The following is a 14708-nucleotide window of genomic DNA, read 5'->3' as shown; positions in this document are numbered from 1 at the left end:
AGAATTTAAAGGCCCAAATTAACATGGAATGCTTTGGAAGAGACTTTCTCAATTCTAAAAGAGGATAACTTTTCAGCTATGAGGCAGTCCTGTTCCCGGGTCCTCTCTGATCTCCTGTTACTCTGCTCATACAATCTCTGCATGTGCTTCCCAAATGATCACCCCATCAGAACCTGATGTAGGACTAGCATGGGAATCCCCTGAAACCTGCTTCAGAAGCATGCCAGCAGCCTGCATCCCCAGCATGGGCATTCCAGGACCATGCCAAGGTGAGCAAGCAGGGACCTGGCCAGTTAAACCAGTCACAGAGGCCACAGCCTGTGCAGGCAGAGAATGGAGTTGGCCAGAGACATTTTTTTTTTTAAACACTGGTTCCATTGAACTGAACTAAATCACCTTCACTACAGAGTTGATCTGGCTACAAAGAAATGAGAAATACAGTTCCTTAGAACCTATGTTGTCTTAGATTTCACCTTAGCATGTTTCCCCTGTGTTGTGATGGAACATGTTAAGATGCATGATAAACATTTAGCCTGTAGGAATGCACAGCAGGTTTGCAAAATATCACTATGACTTGTGCTGATAGCAGGCTTAAGGAGGGAATATACCTTCAAAGAAGACTATAACCTAGCAGTCTGTCTTCCAGTCATTGTGGCAATACTTCCTTTGCCAGGGAAGTCTTCAAAATAGGGAGAACTCTCCTGGAGCAGTTGGAGGCTAAAGCAGATGATGTCTTCTTTTATCTTGTTTTGAATTGGTCGCTACTTGGATATTGCAGATTGGAAAGGTTTCTGTAGTGGTTCCTATCTCTCAGAAACACAAGAACTATTTCTCCAAGGGTAGATATACCCATCTGCCAGGCAATGGGCTCGCCCCAAGCAGTAACTCCTGCTTTCTGACAGCTTCTACTCCTCTCCCCAGTAAGATTTCCCTTTGATTTGCCCCTGCTCATTGGTCTGACCTACCCTTGAACACCTTAGCCCCTATATAAACATCCAGATGTGATCCTTTGTGGCTTCCACGTACACCATGGAGCCTGGCTGTGTGCCTAGTGAGAGAAGTGGTAAGCAAGAGTCCAGTGAAGGGTAGCACTTACTTGATGGTTTTTCATGTCAGAAATCCCTCCCAGCTAAGTGTTTATCTTGAGACTTTGATCTCAAAGATTTAGCTTTCCCTGTGGAGCAAAAGCAGATGCTTGGTAAGCTGTAGCCCTGACAACCCTTTCAAATGGCTAGACAGTGGAAAGAGATGATTACATCCTCTTTTAAACTCAACTGCAACAATTCAACACGCTTAACATGTTTACCTCAGGATGACCCTATTTACACTGTTTTGTGGTACTGCAAGCATCTAATACTATTGAAAGATTGAGGATGATAAGGTGGTTCCAGATAACAATCCACTTTCATTAACAATAATAAATCTGACAGATGTGCTAGGTCACATATGGTCCTTATGCAGATTTTAGCATGGATCTAGAGATTAAGGAGTTTGATAATATGCATTTACAGCTAATATTTCTCATTTAAGAGTCTTGAAAACATTAACACTTACAGAAAGGCTATTTAATTAATGCTAATTGAAGAACACATTTAATCCCAGAGATAAGCCCAGGAAATGTTCAACATTGCCGCATTTACTTTATGCAATGTATTGAACGGGGGAAGAGAAAACTAAGTTAGCATAGTCACAACTGATGAAGAGCTATCTTAGCATAGTCTTACAAGATAATAGACTTCGGAAAAGAGATCTGAAGAGAAGGGAAGGAGATTCCAGCTTAAGCAGCATCCTCAAAATAAATATAAATTCAAAAGGTTCTCCGAGACAAGCCAGCCATGAAAACAGGAGATGCTAACATGCCAGGTCTGCCTCATGTCAACCAAGTCACTGGAGGAGGTATGGAAGAAGTTTACAGGTAATATGGCTCAGGACTACATTAACTGTGTTCCAGTTTTGTAATTAAGAACCTAAATATTTTCCTTTTGGTAGAATAAAACTTGTGATTTTCTTATTAATCAGTTGTGGTGTTTAAAATGAGCTCAGGCACTTCTGATAATTCAGAAGGTCTCCCTCTGGGAACCAAAACAAACTGGTGTTGCTGAGAAACACTTTGGGTGCCCGAGAACTCAGAAAATTTGGGAATCTCAGAAAATTTGTCTAGTTCCATGCCAAATTGTGTCTGGATATTACTTCCAAGAACCAGATTTTAAAACAGAGCTCTGAGTAAACATAAACTATTCTTACCTCTGGCAAAGGCTAGCAGCTGATATCTTCAGGAACACTTATATTATGGTATGCTGCTTTATTCTTGTTATGTAGTCAATTGTCCAGGTCAAAGTACCAGCTCATGCAAAAAAATTTGAGCTTACTGTTGTCAAAATGTGGTCTTCAGTCAGAAATGTTTTGTGGACTTGTCAACTTCTCTTTCTCCTAACATTAATTTTGAACAATCGTATTTCATGTGATAATTAAAAATGATTTCACAGTAGTGTTTGTATGATGCCACTAAATGAAGTCTCATTAAATCAAAAGGAGTTCTCATTTTTCAGGAGTGAAGTACAAAGCTTCTGGATGTATTTTAATGGTTGGTTACAATTTCAGTTGGTTGCATCTATTCCATTCACATAATGCTGAAGAAATAAGTCTTCAAAGAAGTTGCCAGTATGGTCACATCACCAATTCAAATTGGATTTCCAAAAGAAGTGGGTAGTAAAAACATACAAGTGATATATACACACACTCAGTAAATATAAGAATTTTCTGAGATTATGACCTCTCAGTTTTATGCTTCACAGTGAAGTCTGATCTGAGTTGCCCAGCTGCAACCATCAAAGTTTCTCCACTAACATCAAGAAGAATTAGGTCCTTTTATTTCTAGTGCTCAATGAATATTGCATACAGAAGACAGACTGTGCATATACAGATTATAAAACAAAAGTTTTATAAAATGAAAATAGCATCTTAAACTGACAGTGTTTGAATCCTAGTAAACAAAAGGAAAAAAAGGCTAAATTTTATTAAGTTTGGAAGCACTTAGATAATTTTTAGGGACAGATGATGCATGAAAATGTCTGTTTAACTCATGAAGTCATAACTCACAGTTTCTCCTCAACCCATGCTGTTATGTTGGCAACAAGTAGCTATTTAATAATACCAAGGAAGCAAATGATGCAAAAGAAACAATTCATTTATGTTCCTTTCTGTAATAAAATAAGAAGTCTATACAGATAATAACTTTGCACACAGTCTGAGGATTTTATCTTAAATAAATCTTATTGGGTATTTTGGCACCTACAATTTTCCACATTATGGAATGTACCTCAAAGGTGCAGGTCAATCAGTGTCATAAGTCAAACTGTTCTGAAAAAGAAACTTCTCTGCTTTATAATCCATCACCCATTTCTTTCTGCCTTTAGTTTTTTCTTTGCATCTTCCCTTATCTATTTCTTTTTTTCCTCATGAAGAATGGTGCTTTGAAGCAAGAAAGTTATAAACTGTAGACTGTGCAAATAAGTCTACACCAAACATACTTCAAAGATTTACAATCTCTTTATCACTCAAGTGAATCGTTTTTTAGAGGTTTGACAGAAGAGTAGTTCTGCCCAAATGTTTTTCAAAACACACTATTTTTTTTTTAATTATAATTTTTGAGTTTTGGATATATCTGCAATATTTTTGAATATTGCAGCAGAACAGCACGTTTTTCTAAATTCAGTATTTTATTCAACACTGTTACTCACACCAGTTCATATAGCTAATACTTTCAGTCATTGAAACACAATGAGGAAGAAGTCTTACATTCCCCATTTATCTACATTCCTTCTACAGTCAGTTACATTGGTCTGAATAAGAATTAAATGTGAAGGACCACAGGGAGAGGTTCTTGGCTAGCATCAGTCACATAGCACTGTGGTTTCAACACTGCTAAGGTAATGTAGCCAAGTTAGAAAACTGAGCCAGTGTGTATAAAATAATAGCCAGTTGCAGTCTAGGAAGGAAGAAAAAAAGCATATACAATTGACTTGGGCCTTCTGATTTTTTTGTCTATACTAGTTCACTACAACAATTGTAAAATATTTTCACTTTCTTCTATGGCTGAACAAAAACTCCTCCTGGAAATCAATGTTAGAGGTCCAGCCCGATCCCAGGCAAAAAGTCTTATATGGTTAAGATATCAGAGCAATGTCTTCAGCTGGTGTGAACAGAAATACTTGGACATCCAAGAGAGTTATGTCAATTCAGACCGTTCAGACCAGATCTGGAATATTGTGGAAGTACATGACTGCCCTTCACAGCCCTTCTCCAGACCACCTCCCCAAATGAGTTACAGACTTGCCTGCAGTCATTCAGCAAGTGAAATGATTATGCAGCTAACGATTACAAAACAGCTGTTTCCTTAATGCTATCCAGCCTTTAAAAACATGTCATTTATGTTTTCATGAAAATAAATAAGTCCAACATGTTGCACTACCTTTACCTTTGTTCAATAACAATCAGGTGAAATGTAATTATCAGCTAGCATGACTACACCTTGGAGAGTTTTACAAAACTGATCTGTGAGAGAAAAGGCAGGGTGGGGGTCTGGGTATGTACAATACACCTCTGCCTGCTGGAAAATGTAAGACCAGGCTTCTCTGATAAGAGAGTTGTGAGTTAATTCTTTCCGATTTGAACTTGCGTCAAGTTTTATTTAGCATATGAGTATGTGATATTCTAAAGAGTCATTACATTATCACAGGTGTGGGTTTTTTTTTTTTTTAAATGTTATTAGGTAGCCACTGTGAAATACTATCAGCTCTTGGCAAGAGCTTAAAGACAGGTTCTTCTCTTGGTTATGTGGAAATACAGTGCTGCATGCTTATAACCTTCTTCCTTTTTTTTTTTCTTTCATGTTTTCTTCAGTAGATTTTCTCCATGTCAGTAACTATAGTCCAGGTTTGTCAAATGATTATTCCTGTCTGGTTTGGTTCTCCAGTTACTCACCCTCTTGGGTGGAGTTCACTGTCTGCCTGGACAGACTCGTTTAAATCCAACTCTTATTTCAGGAGTCACATGATAAAAGGCAAGAAAATTAAAAGCAGTCTGTAGAAAATACACATGGAAGCACAGACGTGCTTTTTTTTAAGTCTCTTTCCTGCTTTTTGACAGCTGTGTTTTGTGGGCAGATACTGATTTTCAAAGAGGAAGCTGTTCTAATATGCCACCTTTCCTTCTTTTCCCATCTGCTAAACTGTATTTTCCAGACATTAAATCTGCTTGAATCTTGCAAATTACAACAAAATAAGAAAAAAGTTGAAATTTTATTCTTCTTTCTAAAATGGCAGCTATTTTCCAAGCTTCAAAGTTAGATTTTAAAGAGTTTTAGTGTGTGTATATATATATATTGTCTTACTTTCCACTTCCCTATATAAATTTGCTTTGTCTTGCTTTCTACCTGTAACTCTAGAAAACATGTTTTCCCAATGCAAACATTCATGGTTTTTCTAGTGCCTGCAAAAATGTGATGCAACTGTAATTGAAAGTCAGTATAGCTCATACATGGGAAAGTAAGGGTAAATATGTTGCCCAAGATTAGTGGAAAGAGATATAGTTACAAGTGGTCTTATTAGCCTGGTTTATCAAGGTTCTCAAGTAGATGAGACTTCTTTGTAGGAGAGGAAACAGAGCCAGAAGTTACAGAATGAGCTTGTCATTCAGAAGAACTGGGCTCAGTTCCTGCTTTATCACTGGCTTTCTGTGAGCCAACAGGAAAGCAGATCCCTCCTCCTAAATTAAGAAAATACCCGGTCCTGTCCTTACCTTACAAAGTTGTTGTGAAGGCCACACAGGGGAGGCTATGAGGTCTGACACTGCATTGGTAAGGGCAGCTGTGCAATAGATGGTGCTATTCCCACACGTCAGAACCTGGGTGACCTGGTGTCTGTCAAACTGCAGGTCATGCACTGAGGATGTCTTGATATTTATTTTTTTCTCCTGTGATGTTCACACAAAGAGCAGGATTATTAAAACCTTTCCCACACCTACCTCAAGTACTATTTAGCTTCTCTGCTGTGGGGTTTTTTATGTGTTCCCATAATATTTTCTCTCCCTACAGCAGTTTGCCTCTACTAAATCAGGTCATTATTCATCTCACTCTCCACACATTGCCCTCTCTCCCTAGAGCAAGTAGAAGAGGCTCATTCGTTCCATTCAAGCATGGAAAAAAACATTTTCAAAATGCTAGTCCTAACTGCTACGTCTTAGAATCAGCTTAATAATTTGAAACTAATGCTTTGTTCAGAAGACAAAAGAACCAGCAAAGAGGATAATGGATTATCCACTGTCACGTCTCATCTGGAAGTTATCTAAAGGCTGCTTTGATAAGTAGAGTGAGAATTGGTGGTGTGACTAATGCAGCATCATTATAATGCTATAACCTGTAAAACACAGAGATCCAAACTGGATAACAACAGTGAAGAAACCTGTCATCTCATCCATTATATATATTGCATTGATGTGAAAAATGATTTTTCTAGTAGGAACAACGTATTAGAATTCTTTACACAAAACAGCTTCCTGTTGATGAGGAGAGAGTTAGATGTCATAAGCATGGCATAAGAGATTAATTAAGTGAATATAGACATACACATATTCAGAGAGAAGTCTTATTACCTAGTTGTCTTGTGGTAACTATAAAAATATGTACACCTGTCAAAATATCCAGATACTGCCCTTTAACAACAGAGATAAGCCGGGTAACATGCTGTCCTGAGCTCTGCTGATGGCTGCCTGTAAGGAAGCAACTCCACTGGCCAGCCATTTCCTGGACAGTTACAAAAGGAGTCTTGGTTTGCCTTTAATGCTACTCTCCAATCCACTTGCAATACGTTAAGTAGCTCTTAAAGACCTCCCTGTACTAAAAAAAAAGTTTAATATTTCCAGTAATTTGTCAGACAAAGTGTCTGCCAAAAGCTTAGCAAGGATTTTGGCACCGTCCTTGTCTTCCTCCTCCTGCTTGAAGAAGCTGTGATGAACAATAGCAGATATTTAACTCAGAATTGCCCCAAAGGACAGAATAGTATTTGTTAATGTGCCCTATTTGCTCTATGCACTGCATGTTTTATTTCCCCATTGTACATTGCCCCATCTGAAACATCCACATCTCTCACGTCCCTCTCGAAATCTTTGCAATACAGAGAGAAGAACATGGGTATTCATAAGAAGCATCTCATGGATTTTGTGCTACTGCATGTGGTAAATTGTTTTTGCCCTAAAATCAATCATTGTTCTTAAAGACTCTGCTAGTGGTTACTTAAGAACAAGAAATGTAAGTTTATGCATAAAAATCCAGAAAACAGATTGCAGTAATAAACTCCAGGAAACATTCATGGGCAAGAGGATCAACAGAAGTTAAGCAGTGACCCTGAAGTAATAGTACATTACGGTTTTCAACTCCAATATACTGAGTACAAAGAAACAAATTGATTTTTTTAAAGCTTTGAAAATTAAACCAACCACAGTAAAAGTGTTTTACTACACATCAGCAAAAAAAATGAAACCCTGCCATAAAAGCTATTCAAGTAAAAACAAATGTCACCACAGACACAGAAAGGAAGATTCTGCTCTTCTTAATTCAGGTGATACCTCCCTAGGGCTGTCATTCCCTAATGGCTTCATTGCTACAACTGACAGCAGAATTAGGCCTAGCCCTGGGGACCGGTGCAGTGCGACAATGCAGAATTAGCTTTTGGAAGAGAGGGAGTTGAAGAAAGAATTCTGAGATAAAATAGAGGAAAAAAATGAATTGAACATTTTCTTCTCCAAAAAACAAAATTAAAAGCCCCATTTCAATAGAATCGCACTTTTCTTTAATCTCAGGATAGGGTGCTGAAAGCCAACATCCACATCTAAGGCATGCCCCATAGCATCTGCTCAGCAGCCCCTCACCACCCCTACATACAGCATGTATCACCCACCTCTGAGTAATATAAAACTGAGGATGGATTAGTCCTGCATTATCAGTCGTTTAATCCCAGAGCCACCATTTCCCCATTTGCAGGGAAATCCAGACTCACGTTCAGCTTCTCTTGCAGGCTGCAACCTGTGTTAGCCTACTGATGCCTGCTGCTATGGGCAAGGTTCTTCTTCCTCCTCGGCTGCTCTACCCACTCCAGAAGCACCTGCAGTATCTTCATCCACCACCTTTGCACAAGCTGATTTGCAGTCTTTTATAGCAGCTGCCCCTCATTAGCTTCTTGGTGGGGGAGTAAGGGGAAAGAAGGGGGAGGAGGGTGGATTGGGGTGTTATTAACCCTTCCCAGGTGACTGCTGCGTTGTGAAGTGTATATTCTTCATCATTGCCTTTGGTAGTTTCAGCTGGTGTGACTGGGGGAAGAAGTTTCTAATTGTCAGATAAGAGCAGGCTGAAAAGTTATATTATTTCAATTATAATCTGCATGAAGCCCAACCTGTGGCTGAAAATATTAAGGCAGCAGGAACAGAGATCTTAAAGAGACATCATGTGGTTGACCTGCATTGGTACTGGTCTCAGTAGTCATTTCTTGAAATCAGATGTAACCATCTTCCTACATTTGAAGCTCACAAATATGTGACTTTCAGGGAGAATGGTGTGGTAAAGATATTTGTCGAAGAAAATCTCAACTATGAAATTTTTTTTTTACCATTGCCCAGAACTATCAATGATAAAAGATCTCATTCTACTTTTTGATTGATTGCTGTGGTTATGAAAACAAAGCAATTTCCCCAGATCTTGGCTCTGAATTGATCATGTATTAAAAAAGCTGTCAGGAAAGTAATTGCATTTTAAAATGTATAAAGCACATGCAAATTTGTGTTTATCTGTGTTAGTTCTTATGTGTGCCGTATTCTAAGTTTAGAAACAGAACAAGAAGAAAATACCTGTCAATGAGAAAAATCATCTTTATTCTCGGTACATAGAGACATATTTTGGTTTTAATAAGGACCCAAAATGTACCATTTGGGGGGAACTATATAATAGAAAACCTATGCTGAACATTGTTCCTTATACAGTAACATGTAATTAGGTTCCAATCCCTTCCTTCCTCTTTATTAAATAATGTACAGCACAAGAATAAAAAAAATAATAAAATGCCTGCATGCTCAGGACGGAAGGTGAATAAAGTTATCTTTTAGATACTGTAATAAAATCTTCTATTAGAAATATTGCTAGCACAGTATCTCAAATTGCATTTTTAAAATATATATCCAGATGCCAAATATAGTCTTGTCTATTCTCAGGATTGACAGATCTTTAATCTCTGCAGACACAAATAAGCACTCCAGAATTTGGTGCATTTCATACAATAGGTTGAATTAACCCTGCATAGTAAGGCACTCTGCACATCCAGTCTTTGCTAATGGGAAAGGTTTAAACAAGTATACATTGTGTTGTCTGGATTTGCATTTCCAGATGGCAGCATCCATCCAGATGGTAGTACAGGCTACTTGTTATTTATTCTAGCAAGACAGACACCTGCACCTTTAAGTTTCAAAGCTTTTGGGGAAAAAAAATTCCTTTGTCATGTATTACTACTAAGCTAAATCTTTATTCAGTTGTATCTGTTGATGATGTTAGCTGAGGCAGCAGATTTATAAACTGTGAGGACCAAGGGGAGTGGTCTTTTACTGGTTTGTGGCCTTCAGCAGGCGCTGGGCTCAAAGGAGCCAGAGTAAAGCACTGTGGTCACTGTTTCACCATGTAGCACGTAGAGGCCCTAGTGCATGGTTGGCTCCATCAGGACCCAAGATGACTTGAAAAGACTCTTTTTCCATGAGACAAAAAGCTTGTCAGTTACTAGCCTGGAAGATGGGGTGCCCTGATTCAGCTCCTTGACCCCAGTGTGTTTCTTCTGTGAGCTTGGGTAAACCCCTGTGGTGCAGACTCTTGAGCAGTGTCCCAGTGGAGCAGGGTATGCAATGAGTGAGGCACCACTCTGGGGAAGGTGTGGGGAAGTCACCATCCAAATTTCCCTATAAAGTAAACAAAGTGAGCTAGGTGCAGTGGAAGATGCTTCCCATCAGGCAGCACATTCAGGAGAAGTAATCAAGCCAGCTACTAAGAAATCCTGAGGACAAAGGGGCACCTCCCTTTTTAGAGCTCTCCAACACTTGGCCACATACTTATCTGCAAACCCAAACGGTAAAATTGGGGTCATACCATGAAAGACCTAGAGTTGATTTTGGATAACAAACTCATTCCCTTCAAATCTGTCATGAGGACTGGGTCTTGGAGTCTGGTCTCGGCTCCTGAGAAGACATGCATTTTCTTTCAAGGAATTAGTAATGAAAATATACAAAGCATAAGAACCAGAAATCAAGGACCCTATGCAAGAATCTGGTTCTCTGGCAATGAATCTTGCATTCACTCAAAAAATGTGTGTTTGAAAGAGAATTTGTGGAGAGCATTTATAGCTTGCCCTTGCCTATGTACTTCTCTGAAAAAGTGTAGATATGGGTTTGACAGCTATTTTATTTTCCCTCTCACTCTGTCTCACTAGCTAAATAACATAGCCTAGGAATCCATATCTCACTATTCTAAGTGCACTAACCACCAAGTAATTGTCCTGCCCATATTTGTGAACACATGGATTACCACATATTTGACCCTCATACGAGGGGATGTTCAGCGTGCTCTGGTCACCAGACTGGTGCAGGGAGACTTTGTGAATTAAGCAGGAGACTAAAGTTGTCACAGGTCTCAGGCAGGATATTTGACTTTGCTTGCTTGAATAAAGTCAGCTGAAGCCTTATGTTGTACTGCATACATCTGAATCCTTGCAGCTGGAGGGGGGAGGGAGATCCAGACCTTGGACTCTGCCTCAGGTCAGACATTTAAACTGAAAGTCAGCTACTGACTGCCTACCAGACAATTTTGTTAGAGATGGACCATTTAATAAGGATGAAGAAGCTTTTGGATATTCTGGTGATAGGGGCCATGAAAGTCCTTTAAACGGTTACGACATGTTTGAAAGTTAACACAGAACATCTGATTTTTTTCACTAAAATCCCTGACTGAGAGCCTGTAGCAGAGTGCAGGGATTAAAGTATGTTAATCAGGGAAAATATCTGTATGGTTACGACCAGTAATTATTAATTCTCATTTCCATCTCTAAAACTAAAAAGGCTTAGCACAAATGTAATATTGTTTTCAAAACTGAAGAAGATTTAACTTCTTTGGTAGCTGGACGTTTCTCTTCTTTGCTAGTTAAACAATATCACATCTGCTTTTAGTGAGTAGGATGGGAGACAACCATGGATCATCTAGTGGCTGTAGCTGTTTGGAACTTGTTTTTATTTCCCTATCCACACTGGGCTTGGGCTGAGCAACAGCCCCACGTAAGCACCCTACTTCTTCCTCCTGCGGGAGCAGAGGCTCAATGGTTTGGCGGATGCAGCTCTGGGGATGTGTTGAGGGAAGAGATGTCTGTGCATGAGAGCAAGGGATGGTTATGGCAAAGGAAAAGAGGTGGAAGATCGTTTCTGAGGCCAGGGAGGGTCCAAGTCCTTTAGGGAAGCTGGAGAGCAGCATTTTTGTTGTTAGTTTTCATGAGGCATGCTAGGACACAACAACTTGGGCAGTCCATGCTGACTCCCACATGCAAGGCGCACACCGAGTGCACACCAAGTGATACGGGGCTACTGGTTGAAGTAAGGAGTTTAGGTGTGCGAGATGTATGAAGGTGAGGGTAACTATTATGGAAAAGAAAAAAAACCTAGTCAGTCTTGAAACATTTAAGAACTGCTGCTTTACCTGCTCAGACCTTTAGTGCTTAAGGCAGTTAAGAAGTAAATCACAGCAATGAAATTTAAAGATATATTCCAGTAAAGATTAAGCAAGTACTTTCAGCAGATGCTTAGAAGTTAAATGTGTGTTTAAAAATTTCACTCAGTTTTCCCCTTGAACAGCATTAGTCTGAATTGTGTCATTTACTGCAGTTATGTGTCTTGCTTCATAACTAAAACTTAACTTGTGCTTCCCACCATTTTAGGGGTATCAAAGAGAAGCTGATAGGCACTCCAACTCTTAGGGGATTTAGTTAGACTAGCCAATATTTATCTATTACTACTTGAAAAAGCTAATTTCACATAAGAACAGTTCAGAATTTTGTGTTTCTGAGAATATATGTTAGTATACATAACACCTTTTGGTACAAAATTAGTCCCACCTAAGAGTATCCATGATCATCCATACTGTGTAATCATCAAGAAAGATATGATGTATTTTCTAAACAGAGTTTTTGACAACTTGTGGTGACCCTAATTACATGAAAAATTATGGCCATGCTTGTCTTAAACCATTTGTATAACCTTGATTTTGATGGGACTGCTCTGGGATTACTGATGTGTTTAAAATGAAGCATGAGCTACATACTTTGTTGGAGTGTGATTGAGGGAAGGCTTGATAAGACAATTCATTGGTGTCTTCGTGTTAGTTTCAGAACTAGTATACCTATTCTTTTTTAATCAATCACAAATATGTTGTGCAGAAGTACACTACAAACTGGGCGATTGAATGTGTAATTACACTTTGCACATAACTTCAGGATCTATTTCCATTGTTTTTTTAAGGACTGCCATTAGTGTTCAGCAGCAAAAATGTACAGTTTTACTTTCCATTGAAAAATGATACAGAAAATGTTACATCATAACAAAAAGAATAACAGAAATTAAATAAATATTAGTCAAACAATATTTCTTTTCATTAGGCTACCCCTTAAAATTACATTTAACACACACCCCTAAATATAATGGAAAATACGTATTTTGTAAAATGTTTATGTATAATACATACAATGTATAAACATAATCAAGAACAGAAGATAGTTATATATTATGTGTGTATGAAAACTAAAATCAGCTCCTTTGCAATTTAGATTCTGAGGACATTGATAAAGGAAAGAATTTCACAGGGAGTTGTTAAACATATATGGATAGAATACATCCTATAAAGCATCATTGCCTAAATTTTGCTACTTGACAAGGTGTCTTTAGCAGTAGTATTTTTTTTCTCTCCTTTTTAAATTTAATCACGATTGTTAAGGTTAAAAGGTCCCAACGTGCAATACACTGTCCTTCAGCATAGCTCAGATCAAATATTTGGGGCATTTCCTTTGGGCAGTTTGCCATTGTTCTATTGGATTGGAAGTTACAGCAATTTGACTGGTATGCTTATTAACCTGTTTTTTCTCTTAGCTATTGAAAGCAAGTATTGTTGTGTCTGTGCTGCAGCTAAAGTGGTTTTGCAATTGAAAACTTGCACGTTTGCTTTCTGCTTACACAATGATCTATTTTGATACAGAGTTCTGTTGGCTGCTGCATAAAGTAGCAAGTGCTATCACCAAAAAAGTACAGCTTTACTAGAATAGCAATACTTCTTTGTTAAATAGAAAAGGCTGTCTGTGTGATTTACAGTGCTGTCAGTGTGTTAAATGTATCACGTGGGTGTCAGAGAAGGACAAAATATCTTCTGATATACAGGCTCCTCCTGTAAGTCTATTCTTGGTCCTACATAACATATTTACTATTTTAACATAATGTAAATGTAAAAGTGGTGTGATGTACTTTTGTGGTGCACTGCAGTTCTGTAGTTAATAATTTAATAGTATAAAATAGACATACCAATATGCACTCAGTATTCACATACTGTTAAGGTCAGAATGTGCCATGAAACTTGAAGCCAAGTAGAGAAAAAAGGTTAAATGAAAAAGAATTTCTCTTAAGTAAGTGGACTATTTATTCTCTTTACTCAAATGTTTCTCAAGGAATTTGAATTTACTTGTTAAAACACTCATTAAACAAATTTTTATGTAGTATTGTATTGTAGATCTCTGGAACACTGCTGGCCCTTTGGGCATACTTTCACATAGATTAGGCCTTTTTAAAAGACTAAAGCCAAAACCAAAACCAAAATAATCTGTCCCCATTCCTGTCTCTGCAAAACATGTCTCTCCCAACAGCAACCAAGCAACCAACCAGTCTTTTATTTTCCTGCCTACATTTCTCCACAAAGGCACCTGAGGCTCTCCAATGGCAACTCCACTTGAGATATACAGAGAGATATATATATATTTATATAAAAGATCTACCCCCAAAAGAGAGTGAATTGGGACATTTCTGATATTCAGAATGAGTAAACTACACACTGCAGAGATCCTTGTCATTTTCATCTATGTGAACTAAGACGTTTTTATTCAGGAAAGAAGAATCTGCTAAGTATATACCATTTCTGACAGGGTACATCTTTTCCTCCTAAATTAAAATTTATGGAGGATTTGACTGTACCCAGTTAAAAAACAATCAATCAAACAAACAAACAAACCCTACATCTTTTTTGGTTCTGATGAAGATACAACTTTAATATGCCAGGTTGACAGATTATTAACATGCTTGTAAGAAGTACTCAGAATTGCAAATTCTTCACTCTATTATGTTCTTACCATTGGACAAACAAAAGACCTATAGTCAATAATTATGGTACCTGAACACCAAACATGCCTCCGGCTTTGTGGAATGACGATGTAAAAATGTCATCACTGGCAGTGCTTCTTAGCCTGTCACTTTGCCAGCACTTCCAGAACTGCTTGTTTTGCACTATTCTCCAAGTTCGTTCCTTTTTCCCCGTGTTTTACCAGATGTTGTACTGCTGGTGATACCAATAGTCTTTCAATGGGACTCAAAGTCTTCAAACA

The sequence above is a fragment of the Platalea leucorodia genome (assembly GCF_965183815.1).
Source record: "Platalea leucorodia genome assembly, chromosome: 1".
In the NCBI taxonomy this organism is placed as follows: domain Eukaryota; kingdom Metazoa; phylum Chordata; class Aves; order Pelecaniformes; family Threskiornithidae; genus Platalea; species Platalea leucorodia.
Note: the sequence above shows the minus strand (reverse complement) of the source record.